This window comes from Phascolarctos cinereus, unplaced genomic scaffold, assembly GCF_003287225.1.
Source record: "Phascolarctos cinereus isolate Bilbo 61053 unplaced genomic scaffold, phaCin_HiC Scaffold_7;HRSCAF=346, whole genome shotgun sequence".
Taxonomy (NCBI): Eukaryota; Metazoa; Chordata; class Mammalia; order Diprotodontia; family Phascolarctidae; genus Phascolarctos; species Phascolarctos cinereus.
Genome location: NW_027556180.1, coordinates 133,593,393 through 133,608,949, shown reverse-complemented (window position 1 = coordinate 133,608,949; position 15,557 = coordinate 133,593,393). Strand labels below are relative to the sequence as shown.

Below are 15,557 nucleotides of genomic sequence, written 5' to 3'. Positions count from 1 at the left end.
CGGCATGCAAACGATTACATACAAACATGGTAGAAACAAGATAAATTGAAATGACTAACAGAGGGAAGGTTTGAGGAAGGCTCCCTGTATAAGATGGTACTTTAAGTGGGAGTAGAACTATTTTAGGGAAGCCAGGAGACAACAATGAAGAGGAAGATAATTCCTGGCATGAGGGATGGTCAGGAAAAATTCTGTTAGTAGGGAGATGGAGTCTGCGGTTTGGGAAAGAGTAAGGAGACTAGGGTCACTGAATCACAGGGTATGTTGGGCCAATGGGTGTAAGAAGACCAGAAAAGTGAGAGACAAATTATAAAGTTATATATTTGAATATCAAATGAAAGATTTTATATTTGATCCTGTGCTTCATTGGGAGTCAGCGTTATTTATTGAATGGAAATGGGGGGAGGCAATGATTTGGTCATACTTGTGCTTTAAAAAGAACAATTTGACAGTTGAGTTGAGAACAGAGTAGGTTGAGGAGAGATTTTTGTCAGTGAGACAAACCAGCAAACTATTGGAGTAAGAGTGAGGAGTTGAGAACGATACCTAGGCTGTGAGCCTTGGCGACTATAAGAATGGTGGTACCCTCAGCTACAATAGGGAAGTGATGAAGATTTGGAGTGGGGAACATGATGAGTTAAGTTTTAGGTGTATTAAGTTTGAGAAGGCTACAGAATATCTAGTTCAAAATGTTTAATAGGCAATTGAGGATAATGAGACTGGAAGTCGACAGAGAGGTTAGAGCAATATAATTTGATTTAAGAATCATCAGCATAGAGATAATTAAATCCATGGTAGCTAATGAGTTCACCAAGTGAAGTAGTAGAGAGGGAGAAGAGTAGAGGACCCAGGACTGAGCCCTATGAGACACACTTGGATAGTGGGAGTGACCTAAATGGATTTCTGGCAAAAGAAACTGAGAAGCAATCAGATTGAAGAATGAGGATTAAGCAATGTTACAGACACACACACACACACACACACACACACACACATACACACACACACACACACCCCCTTATGGAAAATCAAAGAGGAGAAGTTGATCAAAGACAGCAGAGAAATCAAAAAGGATGAGTATTGAGACAAGTCCATTAGATTTGGCAATTAAAAGATCATTAGTAATGTTGGAGGGAAGAGTTTTGATTAAATGATGAGGTTGGACACCGGATTGTAAAATTAAGAAGAGAATGAGAGGGAAAGAAATAGAATCACATGTTGTAGATGATCTTCTCAAGAACCTAAGCCTTAGAAAGGAAGAGTGATTTAAGATGATGGCTAGTGAGGATGGATGGGCCAAGTGAGGATTTTCTGAGAATAGGGTGGGGTGGGGATGATTTTGAAATAGCAGTTAAAGACCATAAGAAGTTAAAAATAAGATGGGATGGAAAGGGATCACTTGTGCATGTACAGAGGTTTTTCTTGGCAAAGAGATGTTCCATCTCCATTTCTGAGATGAGATGAAGGAGGCACTGGTTGTTGTGCTTTGTTCTCAAAGAAGACCAAAATGACATCGCTATGCTAGAGTCAAATTACAGTGTGTCCAACTGTGGCTGATCAGACCAAAATAAGCTTGGAATGCTCTACCACAGGTCAGGTACAAATTTGCTCATCTCATGTTTCTTTTGAGCTACTTCAATTATTTTTTTGTTTGTTCGTTTTTTAGGCAATTGGGGTTAAGTGACTTGCCCAGGGTCACACAGCTATTAAGTGTCAAGTGTTTGGTCTAAGGCCGAATTTGAACTCAGGTCCTCCTGACTTCGGGGCCGGTTCTCTATCCACTGTGCCACCTAGCTACCCCTAAGTGTTTTTTTTTGGTTGGGCAATGGGGGTTAAGTGACTTGCCCAGGGTCACACAGCTAATAAGTGTTATGTGTCTGGGGTCACATTTGAACTCAGGTCTTCTCGAATCCAGGGCTGGTGCTCTATCTACTGTGCCATCTAGTTGCCCCTGAGCTACTTCAATTCTGCTTTGCTTATAGAGCATAGCATGTTCTCTGATGAGGGCACACAGCATGCTGGGCAATCCTGTTCCAGTGTCTCCCATGTCACACAATAAATTTAAAAGTTCTTAAGAGAGACCTTGAGAGTGTCCTTGTATCGTTTCTACTGACTACTATGTGAGGGCTTGCCCTGTGTGAGTTCTCCATAAAATAGTCTTTCAGGCAAGCATATGTTTGTCATTCAAACAACCTGGTCAGCCCATTGTGGTTACATTCTCTGCGGTAGAGTCATCACATCAAAAGTGGAGGAGGAGATAGTAGCAGAAAGCATATAGGTAATATGAGATGAGGGGGAGGGGAAAAGAGGTCCTTTTGGTGGATGGCTTCAATATTTTCAGTAAAATATGACAGAAATTTCTTTTCTGAGTGGAGGGACGAAGAGCCATGGAAGGGGTCAAGAAGGATTAAAAGGTTTGGAAGAGCCACTGTGATAAATGAAATAGTAAATTAATTAGAGATATACAATGGATTATTTTGTAGTACAGTGATGCCTCAGTTTAGGTTATATAAAAAATCTGGACTGGACCCAGTCAACACAGTTTTATGATTTTTCTCTATCGATTCCTGAAAAAGAGTTGTCAAGGATTGTGGGAGTGATCTAAATCTGAGACTTAGCAGGGTAAGAGTGCTGATCTGACAAGGGGGCAAAAGACTCAAGAGAGGAAGACAATGTAAATTTTAACTGATTTACCAAAGGATCCTGATGGGGAAGGGAGGAGAAGGTAGCTAGTGCAGGGGCAATAGCCAAGGAACTGAGGGTTCTAGTAATTAGAGATAACTTTGTAGATTAAAAGCAGAGTTTGGAATTGCAAAGCAGAGGAAGAGTTGAAATGACAGTGACTTTTCATCATATAAATGAATTTCAGAGTCATCGCTATGGAAGTGGTACATTTGAGGGTGATGGTAAGATAAAGGGTATGATCATTCTCATGTGTGGGTGAAGTATGTAATGGCAAATGAACAAGTTGAGGAAATGTTAGGTTGAGTTGATAGTTTCAATATATTCTGAAGTTGTCTAGGATGAGATCAGGAATTGAGGTGAGAAAGACTATGAGTGTGTCATTGAAGTTATTGAGGAAAGAAGGGCAGTGTTTCAGGGTTTGGTAGACAAAAGCTAACAGAACTTCAACTGCATGCTAAAAGACTGAATGAGTGTCAAAGGACGAAAGTTAGAAAGTGGTAAAGGGAGAGCCTGGAAATGGCAACAGGGAGCAAGGAATTTCCTTACTACTCTACCTAAACCATTGAAGTAGGGGGATGAGTAAAAGTCCAGCCAGTCATGGAAGCAGAACTCATGGAACCTGTATCATCAGGAGCTAGTTAGGTCTCAGGGAAAACCATAAAATGGAAAGAATGGGAAAATCAAAAAACCTTCTAAAGGAGCTTTTTATGTTTTGTTAAGATCAATTCAAATGACTCCCTGTTGTTGGGTCTTTGCACTTTGGTGAACTAGAAAAGAAAATAGCTCTTAAGAACACAGCATTTCCTCCAAGTAGCTGGGATATATTGGAGAAGAAATTTTCTGAATGGACTGATAGTAACTATTTTAAAAATGTTTTAATTGTATTAATTGAACTGAATCCACTTGAGGAATATGAATGTTTAATGTATTCTACATTTATGCACCCAGATGAATGAAACTACTAAAGAATTGTGTATCACTTGTGATATTGGGAAAGCAGTATAGATTAATTTAAAAAATCAAATAATTTTGGATTAGTTCTTATATGAGATACTTCCTCCCATTACAACCTTGGGTCCTTGGGTGATATCTTCCTTTAGAAAGACATGTTGCTGTTGTTGCTATTCAGTTGTTTTAGTTGTGTCTCACTCTTTGTGACCCTATTTGGTATTTTCTTGGCAAAGATACTGGAGAGATTTGCCATTTCCTTCTCCAGCTCATTTTGCAGATGATGAAACTGAGGCAAACAGGGTTAAGTGACTTACCTAGAGTCACACAGCTAGTAAGTGTTTGAGGACAGATTTGATGTCAGAGATATTTATCTATCCCTCACCTCTGTCCTTGGGGGCAGCTTAGTGGTACAGTTAATAGAACACTAGGCCTGGAATTAAGAAGACCTCAGTTCAAATCCAGCCTCGGACACCTCCTAGCTGTGTGACCCTGGGCAAGTCAATTAACCCTGTTTGCCTCAATTAACCCTGTTTGCCTCAGTTTCCTCATCTGTAAAATGAGCTGAAGAAGGAGATGGCAAACCATTCCAGTATCTTTGCCAAAATATGCCAATTGGGGTCACAAAGTGTCAGATATGACTGAAATAACGGAACAATTTGCAACAGCAAAAACTTCATGACTCCAAATCCAGCACCTTAGCCACTATGCCATGAAAGTCATGCTGCTGTATTTATTATCAGTGTAAATATGTTGAGTCAAAAGGCCTGTTATGTTAGTTTTTAGGCTCCCCACCCACCACACTACCCCAAGTCCTTGCCATGTACCCAAACTACTGATGGTGATTCTAGGTAGATTACATTAAATATAAATAGTATGTTGAAAAGTTAATCTAAGGATGAAATGGAATACTCTTCAAAATATTAGTATAGTAAATCTATTGTCTTTGATACATTTACTCGCACCTTCAACCTCACCTAATCAAGTCCTATCTCATTCTGACTCCTCTATTTACTGTCCCATATATTCAAATTATATGGCTTAGTATACTGTGTTTATTGTTTATGACATAAAAACAAATGGAATTACACAAACTATTTATATAGGGGCAACTGTCTCTGCCATTTGCCACATCTCTTCCTAATTGACTTTCCATATCTTTAGGTGTGGGAATCCCAATCAGGCTCACCTATGACTCATTGGAAATGAATAATAGAAAAAGATGTCTTCATTTCCTCTTAGGATCACAAACTAGAAACAACAACAACAACAAATAGGGAAAATGATGAAAAGAATCAGTTTCCCACCTCACCAGGCTAACAAAACTCATAGAAGTTGACGGTCTCTGCTCTTCTGGGTCTTTTCTCTCATTGCATGCTGGATTCTAGCTTCCTCCTACTCAAGAGACCATGAATCTGGCCATCAATAAACATTGTTTCTTCTCCATGTTTTGGGGTTAACAAACATTTGTGTCTGTTCTGGAAGCAACAACAGCAGTGGCAACAGAAGAAGTATCTTCCACAACTCCAATTCCTTATTGGCTCAGTTCCCTGAGCTATCCCTAGGGAATCCAGAATTGGCAATGTCAAAAGAAGGAAGAAAATAAGTGAACCATAAACTGTTCAGAATACAGATTGCATTTCCCACTCCGTTCCTGATGTTACCTGCTTTAGGATGTATTTGAGACTGGAAAGCATATACCAGTAATCTCGTAGCTGATGGTATGTCCCATAAATTCTACTTCATCTGCCTCCCTCTGTGGAAGACTTTCTGGGCCTCAGAATCTTGATAAGACTGGGGAAAAGACAATTAAAGATGACTGGCTGCATTAGTTTCCAGTAGTTACATGTTTTTTCTACTATAATATCAGCTTGTTTCATGGAGTCCAGCATGCCTTGTTCTATCATTATCCCAGTCTCCTGAATAAAGAGTACCTTCAATAAGCACCCTATCTATCTAGGCAGTTCACATGCAGAGGGAATGACCAACAACTCTCTATATATCACATCAGTTTGTTCTATTTTTTCCTGCCACTTTTTCCTTGATGTTGAATTCTCTATATTTGTTTGGATTTGGAGACTGGGGAGTTGGTTTTGAAACAACCCAGGTGCATTTCTTTTCTCTTTTCAAAGTACTCTGCAGGATGCTTTGGCTCAAAGCCAAGAGATAAGAAATAAGAGATCAAGGGCACTACAGATTGTTCCAAATGCAAGTCTTTGCAAAAAGTTTTGAGAGACACTGAAAAATGTTTAAACCAGCTTCAGAAAAGATAACCTGCAGTTGTAAACCACCTGCCCATGTCAGCTATTATCTGACCATATGGGAAAGACCATATGGGAAAGGTATTAAACAAATGACTACTTTGTAAAGGAATACAGCTGAATGAGAATACTTTAATAATGAAAACAGGTTGTTTCAAATGAAGAGGATGAATCAGTTTGATCAATTGGGATGAGTTTGATTTGGGTTTGAAATCAAATGGCAGAATCATTTTGGTCATTATAATTGCTTTGACACAACAGCCCCAAAATAATTAGCAAGAGAAAGAATGATGGAATTAGTGAATTTGACTAACCCACTAAATATTTCTCCAATTTTTCTCCAAATTTTTCTGTCATTTTCAGTTATGTTAATATCCAGGACAACAAATATGAAATGTTTTCTTTTGATTCTGTTTTAAAGTATTTATTAATCATCAACTATATTCAAGCCACTGTCCTAAGTACTGGAGATTTAAAGACAAACATGAGGTGTTATTCCATAGGAAGGACATTTCACTTTGGGACAGTTCTGAATGTTAGGAGGATAGAAAGTTATGGGTGGCATTGTATTAAGGTAGATAAGGAGTCAGGAAGACTTCCTTGGTCTCCTCCTTCAGAATGGTACTGGCTGTGTGATCCTGAGCAAATCAGTTATCCTATCAGTTCTCTGGGCAAATATTTGTTAAGTAGCTGAACAGTTGCCGATCTGCATTGCTAGAAGATGTTTTCTGCTTCTTGCACAAGTAGAGGCTTGAGCTGAGACTTGAAGGAAGCCAAGGAAACTAGGAGGCAGTGATGAGGACAGTCTTCAAGCAAGGGGGACAGACAGTGAAAATGCTCAATCAGCAAATGGAATGTTATGTTCTTGGAAGAGTAAGGAGATCAGTGGTCTGTATCACTGAGTACAAATGGAGGTGGAACAGTTTAAGGCCTAAACAGAATGAAAAGGTAGGAGAAGTTATGAAGTATTTGAATGCCAATTAGTGACATTTGAATGTCAAAGAAAGTATTTTAAATTTGATTCTTTAGGTAATCAGAACTGGATGACAGCATGGTTAGGCCTGCACTTAAGGAAGATGACTTTGTAAATTGAGTAGAGGATGGATTGGAATGGGGAGAGGCTTGATGCAAGGGGACTGAGCAGAATCCAATTGCAACAGTGCATATTTGGGAAGTTGAGGGCTTCTATCAGGATAGTGATTATGTTGGAGGAGAAAGAGAAGCATGAATGAGAGAAGTTGAGAAGGCAAAATTTATGATTTGCTAAAAGATTGGATATGGGAGCTAAGAGAATTTTCAGTAAAAGGTGAGAGTCTGAATGACTGGTAGAAAGACAGTGCCTTCAACAATAGATAGAAAATTAGGAAGAGAGGAGGAATTGAGGCAAAAAAATAATGGATTCAGTTTTGGACATAATGAGTCTAAGATGTCTTGGGGCATTGAGTTGAAATGCTTAATAAGCAAATGGAGATGTGAGACTAGAGGTTAGGACAGAAATGGTAGGGGTGGTAGTGATGGTGATGGTGGTTGAAGTGTATCTGACACCATGTGACCCTAAGTCCGTTTAGTTTTCTTGGTAAAGATACTGGAGTAGTTTGCCTCTTCCTTCTTTAGTATGTCCCCAATTTGTAGACAAGGAACTAAGAAAAATTGGGGTTAAGTGACTTGCCCAGGGTCACAGAGCTATTAAGTGTCTGAGGTCAGATCTGAACTCAGATCTTCCTGCCTATAGGCCTGGCGCTCTATTATTTTACCACATAGCTACCCCCAAGGACAGAGGCTAGGGCTAGATAAATAGATCTGAGGATCATCTGTATAGAGATGATAAATGAATCAGTGAGAGCTTAACTGAAATAGATGAGAAGAAAAGAGAGTCAAGGACAAAACCTTGAGAAACAGGGATGTTAAGCTGACAAGACTTAGTTGAAGATCCATCAAATGACACTGAGGAGTAGTCAGATACTAGGAAAGGAAGAGGAAAGAGATAACATGTGTCAAGAAAACATAGAGAGAATAGGGGGTGGAGGAGAAGAGGGTGATTAATAGTGTCAAAGGCTACAGAAAGGTCAAGAAGGTTAAGGATTGAAAAAAGACCATTAGATTTGATGACTAAGAGTTTATTATTAACTTTAGAGAGAGCAGCTTCAGTTAATGATGTCAGAAGCTGTATAAAGTTTATAAATGAGTAAGAAGAAAAGAAGTAGAGGCATTAATTACGGATTGCTTTCTCAGTGAGGTTAGCCAGGTAAGGGAACCATGTAAGGAAAAATTCTTTTTCCTTAAAAAAGTATTGTATATTTCTTTACTTAATATTAGTTCTTTTTGGAGGGATAACTTTCTTTGAAAATCTACCTCTTATTAAAAAATACATTTTCACTGTGCAGACATCAATGTTTATCAGTTTTGGGAAAATAATGTATAAGGAAGGAGTAAAATTCAATTCAACAAATATTTATTAAACTTTTACTTAATGTTCAGGAAAATGGGTTAGGTTCTAGGGGACCCAAGTAAGAGTCCATCCTCTCCAGGAGCTTACAGAATAGTTGGGAGATGTGACATGTACCTAGGTAGATATGTATAAATTAATGTTTACTGTTATTGGAAATGAACACTCTTTTAAAAATAATATTAATATCCTATTGCTGTTTTTATATGGCAGTTAGTCACAAAAGCAATTTTAAAAAAGAGTTGATGCCATATATTATACAGAGAGCCAAGCAGAGATATGGTGGATATAAGCAGGTAACAACATATGATCAATGAAGAACTCTGAAAAATGGAAGTAAAAACCTTTCATTAAAGAAATGTAAAGTTGAAAAGATGGGCTCTTTGACTGGTAGGGGTAGGAAGGATGATAGGTACATAGCCAGCATGCTTCAATGATTATCTTGAAATATCATGAGAAATTGAAAGAGAGACTTTCAATGTATTTGGTGGACGTCCTGAGCAAACTTATGAGGAGAGAGACTGAGCTAGAATCATTAGTACGCACAGGAATAGACAAGTTGTGAGCTACATTTTTGGAAGTAATAAGTTAAGGAGATCACCTATCATCTGAGTGTTTAAATGCAACCAAAGATGGAGCAAAACAACATATTATGGGGAAATTTTCATTATTATATAACACTTTACTTGTTATAATATGCAGAGAACATGTCAAAACAGTGAATGTATTCCACCATCTTTGGAATAATTTCTAGAAGAAAGCTTGTCTTTTGGTCTTGTTGAGTCTTCTTGTGCCTGTATCTACACAATGGGAATGTGTTTCTTTAAAAACATACCCAGATTCTATCTATGTCACTGTGTGCATGTGTCATTCCATTTACACTCCTCAACATTGCTCTTTACACATACCCAGAGGAAAGAAAACATCAATAGCATTTTACATAGACACCAAGGATGCTAATAGGCGGGAAAAAAAAACAGCAAGATGACAAACATCTTTCTTCAGGAACTGAAAGCAAATCAGATCCATACAAGCAATTTCAGAGACACAGCTGTCTTCATTCTTTAAAAAAAAAAGAAAGAAAGAAAGAAAGAAAGAAAGAAAGAAAGAAAGAAAGAAAGAAAGAAAGAAAGAAAGAAAGAAAAATAGATATTCTATGCTCTGCTATGGAAGCATCATTTCCTCCCAAAGGCCCTAAAATTCCTGCCATAAAATTCACAGAATCATTTAATTTCTTAGTCATCAGGTGCCTAAGAGATAGATATTCTAAAATATGCAAGAACAAGAACCCCTCCTATAACACACTAGCCTTTGCTAGTTAAACTAGCCATTTTCTCTTTTATGTTTTTATAGTATTTTCCCTATTTTTGGAATGCTCTGCATACTAACATAATCAATTTTCTTAGACTCCCTAGCATGTTTCACTTCTTAGAAACCACCTCTCTATCTAGGTACTCAAGGAAGTAGTTCATTTGGGCCAAGTAAATTGAATTTATCCATTGATATTTTACCATCTCCTTATATGTCTTAGGAATCAAATATTATTTTTTCAGTTTAATTTAATAAGTATTTATTGTCTCTTATTTTCAAGACATTTGATATGACATGAACAAGATAGAACAACAAAGTAAGAAGTCTTGAACTTCAAGAAGTTTAAATTCTATTGTGGGAGGATATACTTCATATAAAAGTAAACAAAAAAAAACCCCAACTAATGTCATTGGGTGCATTTGAAGTAAGAACAGTAGCATCTGGAAAATCTGGGAAAGCCTTATGTAGGAAGTGTCACCCAGTCTAAGAAGTGAAAGAAGCTAGGAATTCCAGAAGAACTGATTATACAAGAATGCAGAGCGTTTTAAAGATGGGGAAATGCCTATTAAAAACATAAAGGAGAAAATGGGATATAATGTGTTGTAAATAATGAAAAGGCCAGTTTGGCTTGAACATGGTGTGCAAGTTTTGTAATTTGAAATTAATAGGGAAAGATAGATTTAATGTTGGAGAGGATGTGGGAAAATTGAAACGCTAATATATTGTTGGTGGAGTTGTGAAATGATCCAACCATTTTGGAGAACAATTTGGAACTATGCCGAAAGGGCTACAAAAATGTGCATACCCTTTGATCCAGCAATAGCACTTCTAGGGCTATATCCCAAAGAGATCAAACAAATGGGAAAAGGACGCACATGTACAAAAATATTCATAGCAGCTCTTTTTGTGGTGGCAAAGAATTGGAAATTGAGAGGATGCCCATCAATTGGGGAATGGCTGAGCAAGTTGTGGTATATGAATGTAACGGAATACTATTGTTCTATAAGAAATGAAGAACAAGCTGACTTCAGAAAAACCTGGGAAAACTTATATGGTCTGATGCTGAGTGAAGTGAGCAGAACCCAGAGGACTTTGTATATAATAGCAGCCACGTTATGCAATGACTAAGAATGTTAAACTGAACCCTTCTCAGCATTATGAGGATCTAAGACATCTCCAGAGGCCTCGGGATGGAAAATGCTGTCCACATCCGAAGAAAGAACTATGGAAGTCGAATTGCCCTCGCTTATTTTTACCTTAAGTTGAATTTTGCTTCATCTTTCTGATGGTTCCTCCTATTGGTTTTAATTTTTACTTACAACTTCACTAATGTGAACATATGTTTAATGGGTATGTAAATGTAAAGCCTATGTCAGATTGTGCACCGTCTTGGGGAGGGTGGGGAGGAGAGAAAAAGGGAGAAAAAATTTTCAACTCAAAAACATATGGGAAAAAAAATTGAAAAAAGAAAGAAAGAAAGAAAGAAAGAAAGAAAGAAAGAAAGAAAGAAAGAAAGAAAGAAAGAAAAGAAAAGAAAAAAAAGAAAGATAGATTTAAGCCAGATTATGAAGGGCTTGACATTCCAGAAAAAGGGATTTGTGTTTTACCTTCTGGAAAATAGGGAACCACTGAAGTTTGTTGAGTACAGGAAGGCTGTGGTCAAATGCAGGCAATAGGATGATTATTTTGCCAATTTTTGGAGAATACATAGAATGAGGAAGACTCTGGAACCAGAGAGACAAATTACAAGGCTATTGCAATAGTACAAGGAAGAAGTAATGAGGACCCAAATTAGGGCATTGATTTGGTCAGGGGAACAGAGAATGTGTGAGGGATGCTAGCATACAATGCTGAACTTGTAGTTAGGAAGACTTGAATTTGCTTCCTGCCTCTGCCCATTACTAGCTATGGGAATTTATTTAACCTCATTTAGCCTCAGTTTCCTCATCTAAAAATGGATCAAATAATAGAACTTACTTCCTAAGATTGTTGTGAGGATCAAGTGAGATAAAATATGTAAAGTGCCTTTGCAAACCCTGAAGTGCTATTTGACAAAAAGCTATCACCATCATCACTGTCATCACCATAATAATGAAAGGAAAGAATCAAAGCAGTTTTCACAGTTGAAAACACAAGTGATAGCAATGATGTTAATGACACTGAAAGAAATAATGGAAGTTGACAGGAGAGGAAGGTTTGCTGGAAGGATAATGAGTTCTTTTCAGGACAGGTTGAATTTCAGATATCTATTTGAAATTCAAATGATACTTCATACCAGACTATAGCTAAGGAGTGTGACTGAACATTGAATTATTAGATTTGGGGGTAACATTCCAAGAAATTATAATTGAACCCATGGGAATTGATAAGATCACTACAACAGAGGAGTTGTAGTGACAGAAGGAAAGAGGGCTCTGAACAGAGCTATAGGGGTTACCCACACTTGGGAAGTAGGACATGGATGATGATGGCAAAGATGAGTGGTTTGATAGGTAAGAAGAGAATAATGAGAGTAATGTCAAAAAAAAGAAACTGAGGGAGAAGTCATGATCTGAGAGGATGGAGTGATAAAAAGAGGGCTGAAAGTTGCATAGCCATAAAGGTAAATAGAAAGTGAGAAATTAACATTGAATTTAGCTTAAAAATCTTAGGTTTTAAAATTGTTGATGACTTCTGTGAGAGCAATCTCAGTCAAGTAGTAGGTTTGGAAGCCAGAATGCAAGGGGCTGATCATTTAATAGGAGGTAAGGGAGTGAAAGTAATACACGTAGCTAGCTTTTTCTGAGTTTACCTGTGAAAAGGAAGGCAGACATAGGATGATAACTTGAAGTGATGGCAGAGTCAAGAAAAGGATTTTTAAGGGCAGGAGACAGAGATTATTAGTGGGGAGCAGGGAGACTGACAATATATAAAAACAAATGAAGATCAGAGAGAAATGGTATGAAGAATGTAACAAGCTCCCCAGTAAGTGGTCTTAAGTTTAGTTGAGGTAGCACTTTAATGGTTAAAATAAGGATATTATTCTAGAGAAAACTGAGGAAAGTCTGTTCTGATCCTCTAATTATGTAAGAAGGTCATTCATAAAAATAAAATTAAATGAAATATTTAAAGATGAATGCCCATCATTTGTGCCAATGAAAAAGCATCACTAATTGCAGCATTTTGCCTTCACCAGCAAAGGGTGAATCATTAAATAGGCAGAGAAAGCTTCAGTAAAATGATAGTGTGGTCATCTGTAGTATTAGAGTAATGTGATTTAGAAATGGAAACAAAAACACAGAAAGTTCAAAGATCAAACATCAAGGATAAGTGGGGGTTTTTTATAGTTTAATTAAATTTGTTCTTGTTCAAAAATATATTAATTCTTATTTGTGGAGATTACAATACACTCTTCTAGTGCCCGACATATTAACTCACTTTTTGACCTCAGTTTGTTTTGTAGGAAAGAAAACATTCTAAGTGATGTCTAAAAAGTTACCTTGGAAGATAAACTAATTTCTCTGTTTAATAATAATAAATCACACACACATATGTATGCACACACACACACACACACACACACACACACACACACACACATATATATATGTATATATGTATGCAGGGATAGATATACATATATAATATGTGCACACACACATATATGTGTGTGTATATGTATATGTATATGTATATGTATATGTATATGTATATGTATATGTATATGTATATGTATATGTATATGTATATGTATATGTATATGTATATGTATATGTATATGTATATGTATATGTATATGTATATGTATATGTATAGGTATAGGTATATGTATAGGTATAGGTATATGTATACAAATATGTATATGTATATGTATACAAATATGTATATATAGGGCAGTCTGTATTGCCTTTTTACCAGGGATTGTAATATGTAATATCAGATTTTATTTTCAAAACAATTTCATAAGTTAGTCAAGGCAAACATTATTATGTCCAATTTGTGGAAATGAAAGCAAGGCTTTGAAAAAGCTAAAACTTGGTCAAAATCACAATCCTTATAACTTCCAGAGCTAGGACTAAAATCCAAATTTTAGGGTTCCTATCAAGTTTTATTTCACAATACAAATATTTTCATGTATAAAGAACTATAATTTGTCACAAAGAATTTTCTCCTAACATTTCAAAGAAGCCTGAAATTTCTTGCAATGCTAGTTCAAACAACCACATGTGAGTATTTTCTGTATCAAATTGCTTTGGAACTTCATTGCTAGAAAGATACAGCATTAAGATTAAACATAAACAATGGAATTTTAGTAGATAATGTATACTGAATTGTATAGTCAGGCATGTTGAGGAATAGAACTCTTTCATTGTGTTACAGTGGGAATAGGATCAGTTTGGAGATAAAGGACCTGGGTTTGGAGTCACTTACCTGGGTTCTCATCCCAAATTTGCTATTTACTGCTTATGTGGACTGCAACAAGTCATTCAACCTGTGGACCTCCTCCTGTATGCCATGAAGCAGTTAGACTAAATGATATCTAATATTTCTTAAAGTTCTAAAACCTATGAAAATCTCTAGAGTAAGTCATTTAGGAATTATATTAAATCTGTTGAAATAAGATTTAGCCTCATTTTGTGGCTGAGTTTCTTAATGTGTGTGTGTGTGTGTGTGTGTGTGTGTGTGTGTGTGTGTGTGCGTAAGAGAAAGAGCAAGAGAGAGAGAGCTGTATCTCTCTCTTCTGAAACCTATGGACCCCTTCTTAGAATGATGATTGTAAATGCATTTTAAAAATACTAAGGAATATGTTCAGGCTTCTACATTGGGCTCTTTAGAGGCATTACTTGAATTTTTAAAAACTTCAGAAGTACCACATGCTAGAATTAACATGGGCCCTGTTCATAAAAAAAGGTGTTATGAAGGCTTCAGTGATATTGCAACATGATCCTCAATATGCAGTAATTTTGGCCCTTGATGTGAAGATTGAATGTGATGCTCAGGAAATAGCTGATAGTTTAGGAGTCCGGATTTCTAGTGCAGAAATTATTTACCATTTGTTTGATGCTTTTATGAAATATAGGCAAGACAATAAGAAACAGAAGCAAGAAGAATTCAAACATATAGAAGTATTTCCCTGTAAAATGAAAATACTCTCCCAATTTATTTTCAATTCATGAGATCTAATACCGATGGGTGTAATTGTTGAAGCAGGTCAAGTGAAACAAAGCACACCCATGTGTGTACCTAGTAAAAATTTTGCTGAGATTGAAATAGTTACAAGTATTGAAGTAAACCATAAGCAAGTGGATATTGCAAAAAAGAGCCAAAAAGTCTGTGTCAAAATGGAACCTATTCCTGGAGAATCTACCAAAATGTATGGAAGACATTTTGAAGTTACAGATATTCTTGTTAGCAAGATCAGTTGACAATCCATTGATGCATTGAAGGAGTGGTTCAGAGATGAAATGCAGAAGAGTGACTGGCAACTTATTGTGGAGCTCAAGAAAGTATTTGAAATCATCTAATTTTTCCACAGTGGGCAAGAAAAGTAGTAAATTTACTATTCTGTTGTATTGTCACCAAGAAAACCAAGCCCCCCCCCAAAAAAAAATTGAGAAACAATGTTTTGGACTTCCATGGACTTAAGTTTGGAAGGAAAAAATAGGTGGATAAAATGTTTTCCATGAGAAACTGAGAAACTTACACTGGTTTGACAGTGGTCAATTTACATGTCCCCACACTTCCAATGTGCCTGTTCACCTGTCCCACTACCCTTCCCTTCCCTTCTTTACTGACTGCTGTTTAAAGTTTGTCCTATCCCAAATTTGAATATTTATTACAGAACTAAAGTTCTTTCAATTTTATACTGATTAAATCAGTACTGCAGTATGTGATTAACCAAAAAAAAAAAATAGTACGGAATACAA

At 36.7% G+C, this 15,557-nt stretch overlaps 1 pseudogene; it reads left to right on the top strand.

Annotated features, from left to right (window-relative positions):
- Positions 1 to 14,410: 14,410 nt before the first annotated feature.
- Positions 14,411 to 15,155, top strand: LOC110223557 (eukaryotic translation initiation factor 5B pseudogene; annotated as a pseudogene).
- Positions 15,156 to 15,557: the final 402 nt, after the last annotated feature.